Below are 17,929 nucleotides of genomic sequence, written 5' to 3' on the forward strand. Positions count from 1 at the left end.
TCCCCCTCCCAATAAACAGGATTATGCTCACCAAGTGGTTCACTCTCCAAGTCAGATCCACCGGGAAGTCCATCTGCTTTGTCTCCAAAGAAGACTTTCTGGATTTCTGCACTGCCACTGCCACCCACTGCCTGGCTCCCCAAGCTGCCAGCTGGTTTCCCCGCTTTCCCGCGTCCCCTGACCCTCAGCCCTCAGAGCAACCTTTTTAAAATAGTGCATCAGATGGTTTCGCTCCCCTGCTTAGAATCCAGTGCACTCACATTTAAATCCAAACTCCTTCCTGATGCCTAACAAGATCCTCCACCACCTGTGTTCAGCCTACCTCTCTCTCCTCAGTGACTTGGCCACACTGTTTTCTTGCTTTTCTGGCCTCAGGGTCTTTGCACTTGCTGTTCTCTCTGTCCAGAATGCTCTGTCCTCAGCATTTCCATGGCTGCTACTTTGCAGCATCCGGATCTCATTTCAAATGTCACCCCCCACCCCCACATGCCTTCTCTGACCCATAGCAGCCCTGCCCCCGCCCAGCTGCGTCCATCACATCCATGTGCTTTATTGTCTTTCTTGCATTTATTACCTGAAATGACTTTACTCTTTAACACTCGAAGTGTTTTATACTCTGGTTCCTCCGTGCTCACTAGCATGTAAGCCCCGTGAGAACAGGGACCTTATCCATCTGACTGCTATACATGTATGTAATTATATGCAACACTGAGAAGAGAACAAATACAAATATTTGTTGAATGAATGAAAGAGGAAGATGTTACTCTAAGTGATCCCCAAAGATAACGTTTCTGTCTTCCAGACTCTTGCTGATCGCGTGGTCTTCTTCTCGCCTGTCAGACCCCACTTCAGAATATTGAAATGCCTGATAGCTAGCCACGCCCTTCCCAGCCCAGGATGCCTAGCTCACCCATTTCCCTGTTTCTCTGAATCACTGCTTCGGGTGCCGCATAACCTGCAGAGGAATTTTCCACACCTTAAAAATACCATTAACAACTGGATTTGTTTTCTATTGCTAATAGCAAATTATCACAAACTTGGTGGCTTAAAACAGCGTAAATACTGACCCACAGTTCTGTAGGTCAGAATTATGGCAATGGCATGGCTGGTTCTCTGGCAGAAACTAAGGTGCCGGCCAGGCTGGCTGGTCTGGAGGCTCTGGGGGGAAATCAGCTCCCCAGATCATCCTTGTCGTTGGCAGAATTCAGTTTTCTTCAGTTGTTGGGCTGAGATCCCTTGTTTCCTTGCTGGCTGTCAGCCAGAGGCCACTCCCAGCTCCCAGAAACTGTTCTCAGGTCCTTCCTCTGTGACCCCCATGGGTAGCTCACAGTATGGATGCTTGTGGTCTTTCAAGCTGGCCACAGTGGGTCTCAGGGACTTCCCCTCTGCATCCAGCAGAGAAGACTCTTCTAAAGGGCTCATGTGAGTAGGTGGCCCTATCTTAAGATCAACTGATTAGTAACCTTAATTATATCTGCAAAATCTTTTTTGCCATGTGATGTAACATAATAGCTTATCATAGTTACAGAGGAGGGAACTATGCAAAGGTGAAGGACATTGGGTCATCTTAGAATTCTGCCTAACTACATATGACTTGCATGGTCGTCACCATCACCATCATCAGCATCAGCATCAGCATCATCATCACCATCATCAGCATCAGCATCATCATCACCGTCATCATGTACAGGTTGTCTTTCCTGCAGAGGGAAAAAGAGAATCACTCCTCCCTCCATGCGACAGACTCCTGGAGTACAGCAAAGATGTGAGAAATTAAATTTAGTTAAGCACACATGTATTCAGCTACTACCATGTGTAAATGCCATGTTTGAATTGAATTGAAATGCCTTTAGGACTTACTATAAAGTTTTTGTGTTATTTTAATACTTAACTCTTAATCATGTGTTCTGTAACCATATTCATTCATACACTCATTCAGCAAATATCTACTGAGTTACTACTATGTGTTCAGACATTTGTCAATATGTCTGCCTTAGGCTGTAAATTTTTAGAAGGCAGATTTCAAGTGAAATTACACACATGAAAATGCTTTGTAGATGACATTATTATATAAAAGTAAGACAATACCATGTAAGTCTTTCTCTGTGGGCTGAATTGGCACACAGATTTCAGAATGTATATGAGATAATGTTAACATTTTCAGGTATGCAAATGCAGTTTGCATACCTGAAATACAGTGTTGCCCTGTATTTTTACACAGCCTTGTGTTACGCCTTTTGTCCATTTTATGTGACTTGAGCAAAAAAGAGAAAGGAATAGACAGTTAATAGTTTTACTGTTAAAAAGATTTACTTTTGGGCTTCCCTGGTGGTGCAGTGGTTGAGAGTCCGCTTGCCGATGCAGGGGACACGGGTTCATGCCCCGGTCCGGGAAGATCCCACATGCCACGAGGTGGCTGGGCCTGTGAGCCATGGCCGCTGAGCCTGCGCATCCGGTGCCTGTGCTCTGCAACGGGAGAGGCGACAACAGTGAGAGGTCCGCGTACCGCAAAAAAATAAATAAATAAATAAAATAAAAACGGAGGGAGGATTGTTTTCGGGGAAGCGGTGAGGACAGGTGGTAGCGGCTCGAGGTGGGAATGGCTCCCACCTGCACACACTGTCCCCAGCAGAGCCGGGAGTCTCCTCCCACCAGGCATGGCTCTTCCTGTCCCCACCCCTCACGAATCTGGGCGATTCTAAAGTTTCAGGCCCTGTCGTTTCTCCAGGGAGAACCCTATTTGAAGTGGGTTTTCCCTGTTACTCTCAATCTCACTACCTCTTTTTATCTTCTTCATAGAACTTTTTAAAAAATGTAAATTTCTCATTCTTATTTACCTGTTTACTTGCATGTGACCTGCCTTCCACACCAGAATGTAAGCTGCCTGAGGCCAGGTCCTTGCCTGTCATGGCTCCCGTGGTTACCCCAGCAATGAGCATAGGTTCAAGCACACAGTAAGTCCTTCAACAGCAGGGGAACTCTGGTGTGCCTGGTGGTCAGGATGCGAACACAGTGCTGGAAGTTTAGAAGGAAGGAGACTGGGGAGGGGGGGTGTGTGGATGAGGCTCAGGGCCCAAGGAGGGCAGTTTAAAGACCGAAGACGGGGGCTTCCCTGGTGGCGCAGTGGTTGAGAGTCCGCCTGCCGATGCAGGGGACACGGGTTCGTGCCCCGGTCCGGGAAGATTCCACATGCCGCGGAGCGGCTGGGCCTGTGGGCCATGGCTGCTGAGCCTGCACGTCCGGAGCCTGTGCTCTGCAACGGGAGAGGCCACAGCAGTGAGAGGTCCACGTACCGCAAAAAAAAAAAAAAAAAAAGACAGTTGAGGGAGACGGTTGAGGGAGTTCCTTGGCGGTCCAGTGGTTAGGACTCAGTGCTTTCACTGTGGTGGCCCGGTTTAATTCCTAGTTAGGGAACTAAGATCCTGCAAGCCCCATGGCAGGGACAAAATTTTAAAAAAATGAAAAACAAAGAAGACGATTCAGCTTGTTTGCATGCTGAGGGGAAGGATCGTGGAATGACGGTGTGACGATGAAGGATAGCCAGGAGATAACCCATAGGGGAAGTAGAGGGGGGCTTCAGTGATGAGCACAGGGGTGGGGGACTGGCCTCGAAGAGGAGGACCTGTCGTGTTCTCTAAACAAGAAGAACAAAGCAGCTGTGGGGTGAGAGGTACGTAGGGTGGTAAATTCATAGCTTGGCAGAATTAGAAATGTTATGACATCCAAGGGTATCACTTTTCTTGAAGTAGGGGGCAAGGTCATCTTCCAAATGAAGGCTGCAAAGCCCCAGGTAGTAACTGCAGCAGAACAGTGAGTCTGACCCCGCTGAATCACCGTGACGGTCATTTATCTACTTACCGTGTCCCCCCAGCAGCAGGGCAGGTCTCTGAGAGCAGACACCTGACCTGGCTTTGACCACTCAGCCCCAGGAACCTTGAACAGCCCTGGCCCATGGTTGGAGATCAAAGTGTATTCGCTGAAAGCATGAACGGGTGAGTGACCAAAGGGAAGGGCCAGCTGGGAAAGGAGGACAAGAGCGGTGCTGGGCAGCACTGTGGGGCCTCTGTGGCACTGCTGAGCTGCCCAGATGTAGGTGGGGAAGACTCAGCATCAAGGGTTTTGCTGAAATGAGCTGAGGATGATTCACGGGAGGAGTAGGGCACGGGAGAATCAAAGGTGCTGATGAGAGGGAAGTTCAGACAGTCAGGCCTGGCAGGAAAAGAAGCCAGATTGGGAGGAGGTGACAGAGCAGGGGAAGGCAGAGGCATGCGTGTGTGCCTGTGTGTGTGTGTGTGTGTACGTGTGTGGGCGCGCTGAGGGCAGTGCAGTGGGAGTTGGGCATGAGAGTGGGATGTTGCTATCTAAGCTTTCAGAAGTGGGGCAGTTTCATGTGGTGACAAGATGCAGGGTGCGTCCACGGGAGTGGGCAGCTGAGAGGACCAAAGGGAAGGGCCTTGGAGTGGAAGAGCTTAGAGGCCGGGATGGATGTTGTCCATAGGGACACTCAAACCATTCCATTCGAGCTGGAGAGAAATACTGCACCAAAGTCAGGTGCCCGGCCTCACAGAGCAGAGGGGAGGGACCAGATGATGACATTTCCCTCATTCATCTTCATGCATCCATTCATTCATTCATTCAGGAAATACTCATTGTTGATTTCCCTCACAGGGAACCAGGCAGACAGGAGTCTTTCCCTGACAGACCTTGTCATCTCCAAGGACCTACCACCATGCACGCAGGTCCCTTCCTAGGAGGGGGAGAATGCGGTGGTCTGCTGGACCCTTGGCAGGAGGGGCTTCTTCGCGGACACGGAGGCATCTAGTCTTGCAGCATCGGTTTCCCCATGGATGTCCTCATGGGAGGGCTCAGCAGGAAGGAGGCAGGTTGACGTACAGCAAGTGTGTTTGCCCTGGATGGTGTCTCCAGAGAGCCCTGAGGCTCTGAGATCGGGCGAGGACTCAGAGCACCCTGGGAAGAACAGGAGTGAGGAAAGCAGGGCACAGAAAAGCAGGAAGTGCTCAGGTGTGATGGATGAGCTGGTCAAAGAAATGAGGGTCCCCAAGGGGCTCCCAAACTCACAGACACACGGCTCAGGGTTACACCCAACCTGGACCCACAGCACTCTCCCGAGAGATTTCATCCCCGAGTTCACTAACACCTGGAAAGCCCTGCTTAGTATGTCAGCAGCTTCCAGAAAGCAGAGACTTGCTCAAAATTCATGCTGCTCCTCGTGGCCGTTATGTGTGTTGAGAACCATTGTTCCTTTAAACATCCTTAGTCAAAATTCCCTAGGATTGCAGCACTCATTTTTCAAATGGATACCATCATGGCGTCACTCTCGCCAAATATATCCACAGAGAGAGAAGGATGTAGTACAGATCAGTATACATTTTCACAGGGGCTACCAGCAGTTCTAAATGGGAATTTTAAAGGCTCTTTAAGAAAATGCTGGGCAGGAGCCTCATTTGCAGCCAGGGAACCACCTACGCTGTCCTCCAAGGGGCGTGGACTTTCCCCTCGGCTGGCCTCAGGCTCTCAGTGGAATGAAAGGACAAGGAGGACAGGATCAGCCACTTCCTCCACCACTGTCACCTGTGCTCTCCTGTCTCTGCCTGCAAACTTCTTCCTGCTGGCCTGCTGGTTAAGCGCGGATCTCTAGGACCCGTTCAGGTAGGATAGCCCACAGAGCAAGCCTTCCTGAGGACCCCGTCCGTGTGGGACACTATGTTTGCAACAGGGGCCCAGAGATGATTCAGAGGCAGGGTCTAGAGGGCCTGGCTGCAGGCTGAGGATGAGAGAGGGGATGGGCAGCTGGGCTGGTGGGTTCAGGGAAGTGCCCGGCCACTCCAGCCACCTACCCAGTGGCTTGCTCCCGAAAATGCTGGCTGCCCAGTGCTGAGGTCATAATAGAGGTCAAGTATTCAGAGAATCTGACATACTTGACCTCTGAAGTTATTAAGTACAGCACGGTTCTCAGAACCACAGATTCAACAATGTTTATCAGATGTTGATGAATCAAAGGTTCATGGCTATGAATATTTATCAAACAATTAAATATCTAATTGACATATTTATTAAATGTCACAATGTTTATCAAGACGATTATGAGAATTCACTCGTTAAACAAACATTTACCGGCAACCTTCCCTGTGCCGGGCACGTGGTGATGCAGAGAAGAGTGAAGTATGACCCTTGGCCTCTAGTAGCCCCAGCCCAGCAATGAGGACTGATGGACTGCAGGCTCCCACACTGAAAGCCGTAAGAGAGGGATGGGAGTTGTCAGGCCGTGTGGGAATCCAAACAAGGATCTGGAAAGGTTTCACCAGCAGGTCATGGTTGAGCAGCCTTGTTTGTTTTCGGTTACCTTTTTGGTAAATGGTATTTGTGGTTGATTTCTTTTTTTTTTTTTTTTTTCGGTACGCGGGCCTCTCACTGTTGTGGCCTCTCCCGTTGTGGAGCACAGGCTCCAGACGCGCAGACTCAGCGGCCATGGCTCACGGGCCCAGCCGCTCCACGGCATGTGGGATCTTCCCGGACCGGGGCACAAACCCGTGTCCCCTGCATTGGCAGGCGGACTCTCAACCACTGTGCCACCAGGGAAGCCCTGATTTCTATTTTTTAACAACTTTATTGAGAAATAATTCACATACCATACAATTCACTCATTAAATTACAATTCCCTGTTTCGTAGTATATTCACAGGGTTGTACGATCATCACCACAGTCAATCTTACATTTTCATCATCCCTCAAGGCAACTCCATACCCACTAGTAACCACTTTCTATTTTCCTCCAATTCTTCCCCATCCCCTGCTCTCTCCCAAACCCTAGGAAACTACTAATCTGCTTTCTGCCTCCATGGATTGCCCTGTTTTGGATATTTCACATAAAGTGAATCATATAATATATGGTCTTCAGTGACTGGCTTCAATGTTTTCAAGGTTCATCCATATTGAAGCATGCATCACTGCTCCACTTCTTTTTGTTTGTTTGTTTAGTTTTTTTTTTTTTTTTGGCTGTGCTGGGTGGCTTGCGGGATCTCAGTTCCCTGACCTGAGACTGAACCCGGGCCATGGCAGTGAAAGCCCAGAATCCTAACCACTAGGCCACCAGGGAACTCCCCCACTCCTTTTCATGGCCAAATAATATTCCATTGTGTGGATGTGCCTCATTTTATTTATCTACTCATCAGCTGAAGGGCATTTGGGTTGTTTCCACATTTTGGCTGTTATGAATAATGCTGTTATTCACATTTGTGTCCAAGTTTTTGTGTGTATATAGTTATAATTTCTTCAGTATATACCTGGGAGTGGAATTGCTGGGTCACCTGGGAACTCTGTTTAACATTTAAGAAATTGCCAGGGCTTCCCTGGTGGCACAATGGTTAAGAATCCACCTGCCAATGCAGGGGACACAGGTTTGAACCCTGGTCCGGGAAGATCCCACATGCTGCGGAGCAACTAAGCCCGTGTGCCACAACTATTGAAACCCACGCACCACAACTACTGAAGCCCATGCACCTAGAGCCTGTGCTTCATAACAAGAGAAGCCACTGCAATGAGAAGCCCATGCACCGCAATGAAGAGTAGCCCCCGCTCGCCACAACTAAAGAAAGCCCGTGTGCAGCAACAAAGACCCAAAGCAGCCATAAATGAATGAATGAATGAATAAATAAATGAAGAAAACAGAGAAAGAAATTGCCGAACTGTTTTCCAAAGTGGCTGCACCATTTTCTATTCCCACCAACAATGTATGAAGGTTCCAACTTGTCTACATCCTCATCAACCCTTGTCCTTTCTAAAATTATAGCTATGTTGGTGCGTGTGAAGTGGCAGCTCATTGTGGGTTTTTTTTGTTTGTTTTTTGATTTTTTTTGGCGGTACGCGGGCCTCTCACTGCTGTGGCCTCTCCCGTTGCGGAGCACAGGCTCCAGACGCGCAGGCTCAGCAGCCGTGGCTCACGGGCCCAGCCTCTCCGCGGCACGTGGGATCTTCCCGGACCGGGGCATGAACCCGTGTGCCCTGCATCGGCAGGCAGACTCTCAACCACTGCGCCACCAGGGAAGCCCTCACTGTGGTTTTTGTTTGTATTTCTCTAATGACTAATGATATTGAGCACCTTTTCATATACTTATTGGCCATCTGTATATCTTCTTTGGAGAATGTGTGTTCAGATCCACTGCTCATCTTTTCATTAGGTTATTTCTCTTTTTATCATTGAGTAGTAAGTGTTCTTTATAAATTCTGGATACAAGTCCCTTATCAGATATATGATTTGCAAATATTTTTCTCCCATTCTGTGAGTTGTCTTTTCACCTTCTTGATGATGTCCTTTGAAATGCAAAAGTTTTTGTTTTGATGAAGTTCAATTTATTTTTCTTTTGTTGCTTGCGATTTTGGTATTATATCTAAGAAATGGATTCTTTCCCAACTCAATCACAAAGCTTTACTCCTTTGTTTTCTTCTAAGAATGTTATAGTTTCAGCTTTTTCATTTAAGTCTATGACCCATTTCGAGTTATTTTTTGTATATGGTGATGGGGGCTTGTGGTGGTTTTCTTTGGATTGTTTAAGTTTTCTTAGAGAATTAGCAAAGTCCTCTGCTGAGGGTAGAGATGGAATAAGAGGAAATAGACATACAGGAGAGAAGAGAGTTTAAAATACTTGTCTGGGAGAGTGGGAGAGAGAATGAATTGGGGAAGTAACATAAAGTACTGGACTCTACCAAGGACTCAACTTAGGTTCCTGGTCATAAATTTAAAGTAGAATTGCAGGAGAGGAAAAACTCTCCTTCACCCTATCTGGGTCTCTGGCCAGGCCTAGGAATTAAACTGATACAGAACAAATTAACAGAAGAGCGTATCATTTTTTTGACCAGAGCAGGAAGCTTTTATATCTTTCAGACAAAGACACAATGAATTTGTGACAAATTGACAAGACAAAGGGGTTTGGACGAGGGGTGGTAAGTGGTGAAGAAGTAACTAGGAGGATAAAGGTTAGTTTAATAAGGTTGTTGGTACAGATTTCTTGGCTTCCAATCTCCTGTCTCTGGTGACAAAAATGTCTTCCTTCCTCCCAGGACAGGGCAGACACCTGGGAGCTTTATCTCCTGCTTTTAGGAAGAAAAACATGGTCAATGTCCTTCTTGATGTTTCTTGAGTGTCTTTAACTCAAAATAATCAATATGCCAAAGTGGCTTATTTTGGGGTGAAATATTCTAGTTTCCTTCAAGACCAATCAGCATAGTCTTATGTTTTCCTCCAGCCGGTGGGTGCATGACCCAGGTGAGGCAGGTGGAGGGTTGGATTTTTGCCCATCAAGTAAAACCAAGCAAGTAAAGGACAAGAGGGCTGAATGGAGGGGCAAGGAAGTAGACAAAATGATGGGCCATGAAGTTTAAGGAGGGAAGTGAGGGCGTGACGGTGTGACAGACAGACAGACAACGGCAGGGCCGATGGGTTTTGGTCCCAGTGGGTACTAGGGAAATGAGGAGGAAAAATGGGAGTGGTCGTGTTGGGGCAAAAATAATTCAGCTGGTAAATGGGGTAGGTACCTGTGTTAGTTACCTGCCTTTATCTGGAGGAAAAAGAAAACTTCTCAGATTTCTATGACAAGCAGTAACAGGAAGGCATCTCGTCCTTGATGTTTACATTTCAAAGAGGTGGCTCCTAGGCCTTTAAGAAGAACATCTCTGGGTTGTACTGTTGACCAGAACTTTTTAGAAGATTTATATACATATCAAAGGGACAGAGGTAGGGTTTAAAAATATTCTTTTCTCCAGCAAATGCTCTAATAAAAGGAAGGAAAGGGAGGGAGGGAAAGGTGTCTTTCTCTTTGGGCAACAGGGAAAGTTCAATCTTTTTGTTATTTACCCTTACTGTGGTCAGAGGGTGGGATGCAGGGCATTGGGACCAGTGAGGGGTCGCAGTTGGTGGTAACGGTAGAGTCCAGGTAAGACCATGGAGTAAAGGGCAAATGGACACCATCACTGAAGAAAGAGAGTTTGGGACTTCCCTGCTGATCCAGTGGGTAAGACTGCGCTACCAATGCAGGGGGCCCGGGTTCGATTCCTGGTCAGGGAACTAGATCACGCACATGGCAACAAAGATCTCGTGTTCCGCAACTAAGACCTGGTGGAGCCAAATAAATATTTTCAAAAAAGAAAAGAAAAGAAGAAGGGTTCAAGGAAATGAGAGACCACGGGGTGGCCAGAATCAATTTGGTATATGGTGCCGTCACCAAGCATTAAGACATGAATAGGACCGGGCTTCCCTAGTGGCGCAGTGGTTGAGAGTCCGCCTGCCAATGTAGGGGACACGGGTTCGTGCCCTGATCCGGGAAGATTCCACATGCCGCGGAGCCGCTGGGCCCGTGAGCCGTGGCCGCTGAGCCTGCGCGTCCGGAGCCTGTGTTCCGCAGCGTGAGAGGCCACAGCAGTGAGAGGCCTGCGTACCACAAAAAAAAAAAAAAAAAAAAAAAAGACATGAATAGGACCAAGGACCTACTGTATAGCACATAGAACTATACTCAATATTTTGTAAAAACCTATAAAGGGAAAGAATCTGAAGAAGAATATATATATACATACATATATACATATAACTGAATTGCTGTGCTGTATACCTGAAACTAACACGATACTGTAAATCAACTATACTTCAATTAAAACAAAAAGACATGAGTAAGGATGGAGTGACAGTGAGTGAGGAACTAAAATCTTTGAGGAATGAGAGGGAGTGGCTTGGGGTCCGTAGGTCACTATAAAAAGCAAGGTGGGGGGTGGTATGTCTAAACCAACTGAAGTTAGGACCAATCTGTAGGCCACAATGGGGGCTTTGGGGTTTATTTAAGAGCAAAGGGAAATGACTGGAGGATTTTAAGCAGATGAGTGACCTGATCTGATATGTGTTACAAACTACCACTCTGGGTTGTAGGCAGATGTATTAGTTTCCTAGGGCTGCCTTAGCCAAGTACCACAAACTGGGAGGCTTCAACAAGGGATCTGTTCTTTTCACAGCTCTGGAGCCTAGAAGCTCGAAATCCAGGTATCAGCAGGGCCACGCGCCCTCTGAAGGCTCTAGCAAGGAATCCTTCCTTGCCCCTTCCTAGCTTCTGGGGGCTCCCAGCAGTCCTGGGCGTCCCCTGACTTGCAGCTGCATCAGTCCAATCTCTGCCTGTCTCCATGCGGTCTTCTTCCCCATGTGTCCCTGTGTCTTCTCCTCTTCTAATACATCCAGGAGGATGTCATCTTGATATCCTTAATATATCTGCAAAGACCCTTTTTCCAAATAAGGTCCTTTCTGAGACTGGGGGTGTGGGGAGGCGGGGAGAACACTATTCCACCCACTACAGGAGATGGGAGTAAATGTGATAATGACCTAGAAGATTCAAAAGAAAGAAGAAAGTGGGCAGATTCAAGATACAGTATTTATTTGTTTATTTTTGCACGTGGGCTTTTCTCTAGTTGCGGGAGGCAGTGGCCTCTCTTGTTGCAGAGCACGGGCTCTAGGCATGCAGGCTTCAGTAGTTGTGGCTCACAGGCTCTAGAGTGCAGGCTCAGGTGTTGTGGCACATGGGCTTAGTTGCTCCGTGGCATGTGGGATCTTCCCGAACCAGGTCTCGAACCCGTGTCCCCTGCATTGGCAGGCGGATTCTTAACCACTGCGCCACCAGGGAAGTCCTTGTTTTTACTTTAAAAGTCACTTGTATTATGAAAAAGTTGAAACTGTAAAGGTCAAAGGAAAAGAGAACATCTGTAATCCCACTTTCCAGCAACATCTTGATGTATTTTTGTTCCCTTTTAAAATAGATATATACTATGTACTTATTCTATTTATACATGATTTCTTACAACACTGGTACCTTAATTTTGGATTTTCCACTTAAAATTTTATGATTATTTCATACGTCATTTAATATTCCTCTAAAACATTTTTAACAACAGCATGATTCTACCATTAGTAACGTGTCCAATCCCTTTTGTCCGGCATAGATATTGTCTCCAATTTTCAGCCTTATAAACAGAATTGAATGACCATGGGTGTCACACACATTTAACATACATAGCCAATCCTTACATACAGTCTTATATCTTCATGACCCTTTGAAACTGCTTCAAACTTCTAAAACAGAATAGATCTAGAAGAGCGAAAGAATTCTCACTCAGCTTCCCGGGATCTGCCAGGCAGTCTCCAGCTTTTAGGTTCCTTGCTTCAGGTGATGCAAAAAGTATTCAGCACTAAGAATTTGACAGTGAATGAAGCAGGTGTGGTCCCTGCCTTCCCGAAGGCTATAATCTAGGGTGAAAGATGAGCATACGAGCAGCATCGGGCACATTTGGACGTTTTGCATGCCTTATCTCATTCCACTTTTACTGTAATTCTCTAACAAGACCTTGACTTCACCATTTTATAGGTGAGGAAACTGGGCTATGGGGAGCTTGTATTTGGAAAGGGCGCAGCTGATACACGACAGAACTTGAGGCTGGAGGTCAGATCCGCCCACCTCCAAAGCAGAGCTCGAAGCGCCTGCGGGTTCTCTTGGCTGGAGACGCCTCCCCAGGCACTTGCTGCCCTCTCTTTCTTTCCAGCTTAACTCCATCAAAGACATGTTTGAAGAGCTGAATGCAAGGGTGACAGGTCACGTGTTTATAACTGGGCAGGATCAGTATCTTCCAAAAGAACCCTGGGAGGGGAAAAAGGCACTTAGAAATGAGAAGCAAAAGGAGAAAAAGAAGCAGAGAAGAGTGAAGCTTTTTAAGGTGGCTGATACTCAGAGCATACTTTGGTGACTTAATAGGGACCGGTCGCTGTGCCATATCATTTAATCCCCAGAAAAACCTTACTTTATTTTTTTTATTTTTGGCTGCATTGGGTCTTCATGGCTGCGTGCAGACTTTCTCCAGTTGATGCAGGCGGGGGCTCCTCTTCGTTGCGGTGCGTGGGGTTCTCATCGCGGTGGCTTCTGGTTGCAGAGCACGGGCTCAAGGCGCGCGGGCTCAGTAGTTGTGGCTCACGGGCTTAGCTGCTCCGCGGTATGTGGGATCTTCCCAGACCAGGGATCGAACCCGTGTCTCCTGCATTGGCAGGCGGATTCTTAACCACTGCGCCACCAAGGAAACCCAGGAAAACCTTATTAAACAGGAACTATTATTATCCCCATTTTACAGCCCTCTGAACCCAAGTAGCTGTGCAAGTTCACTTGGCTGATGGTGGGAAAGCCAGGAATTTAACTCCACGTAGCGCTCCAGTAGCTGGTTCTTTGGACCAGGTAGTAGAGCAGTAGTTTAGATATTGGTGTGCAATATTCAGAAAAATGAAGTTCAAATCTGAGGCTTACCATTAACCGTGCTCTCAATCAGCTCACTAAATGGGCTTGTTTCCTCATCTGTGAAATGAGGACCATGGCATTTCTTGAATATTTATATCTAATTTTTATGTGTGTATCACATCCCACTCAGTGTTTTATATTCAAACCTTTGTGAGTTGGGACTGCTCATAATTCTGTTTACCATATTTGCTTTGCTCTACCACGAGTCTGAAAACTCTGATTTATTTTTGCAAACTCCAGAGGCTGGAAGATACTGAAAAAAAAAAAACCAAAAGAAAACAAACAAGAAAACTTGTTAAATGAGATGAACAGAGAAGCCTTCTCCTTATCTCTATGCACTTGAGCAAATGAATCATGAGAATTCCTCCGTCTTATTTTCTCCAAGAAAAAAATGAACACCATCAGGACACTGTCCTTAAATCAAAAGGGTATTGGCCAGATGACAAAATGTAGATCAAAGTACTCTGGGCCCTTGGAGAAAGATGCCGGGCAGTAACAAGGGATTATAATAATGTACCAAACGTAAAGTGTAAAACCATAAAGACCGTCTAAGAAAGGAGAGGGAGTGAGAGGGGAAAGGAACATTTACTGAGCACAACTGGTTCCCAGGCTCTGATTTTGGTGCCTCAGATGCTATTCTCTCTTATCCTCAGAACAGGCCTGAAAGTTGAACATAATTGCCCTCTTTTTTTCAGATAGGAACACTGCAGCTCAGCGAGGTTAAGCAGCTAATCCGATTATCTGATTCTAAAGCCTAATCTGTTTCTACAACACCAGGCGAACACTCAAGGGACAATTCGGCTTACATTTTTCTCTACTAGGGACCTGTCCCTCCAGAAAAACTTCCTTGGGTCCTTCTCAGCAAAGCCTAGAAAAATCCACCTGAGCTGATCGTAGGTGGAATTATGTGTCTGCGCTAATTTGGGGACAGCATCTTTGGAAAGGGCTGTCTCCATGAAGTAATGAAGAGGTCCGAAAGGGTACCATCTGGGAGAGGCCGGTGAACAACAGACCAACTAGGCCAACCTCGTCCTTCTGGTTCCCAAACCTGATGGGACTGTACCATCTTGCACAGGCTTCAGCTGGCTCAGTGCCCAACCAGTGCCGGCTGCAGAAATATTTCTGGAATATCTAGCTGAAGCCAAATTCATAATAAGCTAGAGATGATTCAGGGCTGATGGCATTTCCTCCTCAGCCCTTATTTCCAGGAAGAAATAGCATTCTTTATGACCTGGGTTCTTTCAGGATTGTGTCCATGAACTTTTTTTCATAACCTGGGTGTATTTTATAAGTGGTGGTCAAGGCACTTAAACTTAGCTGCGGCTTTCAGAGACTCTGGGAGGGGTGTAGACACTGAATATGGGTCTTAAATGCTGCTTCAGGCTGATACATGGAAGGAAACCGGTTTTGTTCTATATGGGGTGGGAATGCTGCTTTATATTCTCCTAATAGCCTAAAGGATTGAGCTCCACAACTTTTGGTTGATGTCTCCCTCTTTCTTTGTTATAAAGATTGGTCTCACTTTATAGGGAAATCAAGAGAATAACGCATCAGTTCAAAACTGGTAAGTACATATACTCTCTTTGAAAACTGCAACTCAAAAAGCCCTGGGGCAAGACAGTGTTGTTTTTGTCTCTCCCTCTCTCTTTTTTTTTTTCTTCAAGGTGTAAGTTGTCCAACAAGATCTCTTTATTTGCCTTTGAAATCAAATGTATCTGACTCAAGTTCTGAGCTGTGGTAAATTGCTGATGACATTGGGTTATCCTTTACTGATAAGATAGAATGATATTTTTTTGATATTTAAAAAGCAATCCAGGGTGGCTTCCCTGGTGGCGCAGTGGTTGAGAGTCCACCTGCCGATGCAGGGGACACGGGTTCATGCCCCGGTCCGGGAGGATCCCACATGCCACGGAGCGGCTGGGCCCGTGAGCCATGGCCGCTGACCCTGCGCGTCCGGAGCCTGTGCTCCGCAACGGGAGAGGCCACAGTGGTGAGAGGCCCGCGTACCGCAAAAAAAAAAAAAAAAAAAAAGCAATCCAGGGGCTTCCCTTGTGGTGCAGTGGTTAAGAATCCACCTGCCAATGCAGGAGACACGGGTTCGAGCCCTGGTCCTGGAAGATCCCACATGCCATAGAGCAGCTAAGCCCGTGCACCACAACTACTGAGCCTGCGCTCTAGAGCCTGTGAGCCACAACTACTGAGCCCGCATGCCACAACCACTGAAGCCCATGTGCCTAGTGCCCGTGCTCCATAACAAGAGAAGCCACCTTAATGAGAAGCCTGTGCACTGCAATGAAGAGTAGCCCCCACTCGCCGCAACTAGAAAAAGCCCGCGCGCAGCAACAAAGACTCAATGCAGCCAAAAAACAAGAAAAAAGAACAAAAAACAATCCATAGCAGGATGCCAAACTTTATGTATAGCATGTATAGTCATGCCAGAAGTCCATATTTGTACATATGAATATACATTAAAAAATAACAAAGGCAATTTGAATGTTAACAGTGATTATTTTCAGATCATGGAAGTACAGGTGATTTTTACTTTCTTCTTTATACTTTTCTATGTTCTGCAAATTTTTATGAGATGCGTAGAATTACTTATAAGTGGGAAAAAAAGAGGTTATTTGAAAAAAAGTCAAGCAGACTTAAGGGTAGAATAGCTGATATCTACCCCTAAAGCGGTAGATATCAACTACTGTAAATTCTAATACTTAAGAAGAAACTTAAGATGTGAAAGACCAGAAAGATTGTAGATTTTTAAGTAAGACAAGGAACACTACAATTCTTATTCTTTTCTTAATCAGATGGCCAGGAGTTATTTTGTGTTGGACTCTTATTTCAATGAAAAAAGCTTGTTGGAGGAAACCATATTTATGAAAGAAGAGGTTTCATAAGCAAAGTTGGGGACACTTCTAAATGTGTTGCCCAGTCTCTGGGAAGCCAGGTCTCTGAACAAAGAAGGCTAGAGAAACGTGGACTGAAATGGAAAGCACCGGTTCTTAGGGTGAGGACCCAGGCCTGCAGGCTTGCTGGGAGCAGTGGGAAGGACACAGGATTTGGGTCAGAGGCCGGAGTTCCACTCATAGCTCTGCCATGTATCAGTTGCGTGACACCTGACAATCCAAGCAACATCTGTGGGCATCGCTACACTTGTTCATAAACGAGGTCTGCTCCCAGCTCTAGGATTCTGTTTTCCCTGGCTGGAAAGAATGGTATTCCCAGATAAAGTCCAAAATCGGAGACCCCACGTCAATGTCTGCCCGGGCCGCTCCTTCCCTGGAATTGCCACTTAACCTTCCTGTACACACTGGATTTCCTCATCCCTCCGTTTCAGGTGTCCTCCCTCAGGAAGATACTGCAAGGACTGACTAATGCATGAGTGTCCCAAGCGTGACGAGGCAGAGTGCAGGTGCAGGGAGTTCCAATCTGCCAATCCCAAATCCACAGTAGGACTGCAGTGCGATCCTGCTGTGACCTTAAAAGTCACCTTTCTGGGCTTCCCTGGTGGCGCAGTGGTTGAAAGTCCGCCTGCCGGTGCAGGGGACACGGGTTCGTGCCCCGGTCAGGGAAGATCCCACATGCCGCGGAGCGGCTGGGCCCGTGAGCCATGGCCGCTGAGCCTGCGCGTCCGGAGCCCGTGCTCCGCAACGGGAGAGGCCACAACAGTGAGAGGCCCGCATACCGCAAAAAAAAAAAAAAAAAAAAAAAAAAAGTCACCTTTCTGTCCCGCACCTGGGGCCTCCCATCCCAGCACAGGGCACCTTACACCTCTTTCCAAAGATCTAAAAGCATTCCTGATAATAGGTTGCCCATCTGGCTAGTTTCATACAGTAAGGGGGACCCCATTCTCAGGGTAGCAACCCAAGCTTCTTCAACACCCCCTGCCCCCTAAAGAATAATTCTGAGATTTTAATCTTTCCCAGAAATCACTGAAAATACCATCCACGGAGAAGGATGCACTAAAGTTTCCTCCTTGACTCCAGAGAAAATGAATTCTTAGAGGTTTGTTTTTGTTTTTGTTTTTGTTTTTAAAACGTCAAATGTTAATTTCTGGGGTTTCCCTCTCTTCCAAACAGCACGGATCATAAACTCACACCGTGGTGCTAGATAGTAAGTCAAGGCGATTAGGCAGTGGGTAAGGTGAGGTGGGCGTATCCTGCAGGGGAGACTTTCCTTGGCAACCAAGGGCAAGCTCACGCCCACGTCAACAGGAGGATTATTCCTCTGCCCAGGTGTGTGTTCCAAAACCTATGCGAACTTGTTGCGTTATTTTCCACAGGTCAGTTCTGTCTCTCGGTGATTCCCCTTGAGACCCTGTTCCCTGTCACTGTCCGGGGATGGGGTGGAGGTGGACAGACTCGAGGCGGCGGTGTCCGGGTGCCGAGTGCTTCGCCTCCCCCGCTTCTCTCGGTCGTCCGCTCTGCTCCGTCGTGGGGTTGGGGACCCCGTCCGATGCTCCCCAGAATCCCGCCGGGACCCAACCCAGCCGCTCGGGGCTCGGGGATCTCGGCCAAGTCGCGAAGGGCTGGATCCGCCGGCCTCTCGCGTGGCACAGCGGCCGCAGGGGCCCGGCGGGCGCCCCCTGCCCGGCGGCGGCTGGAG

Source organism: Mesoplodon mirus (assembly GCF_964341445.2).
Source record: "Mesoplodon mirus genome assembly, chromosome: 14".
Classification (NCBI taxonomy): Eukaryota; Metazoa; Chordata; class Mammalia; order Artiodactyla; family Ziphiidae; genus Mesoplodon; species Mesoplodon mirus.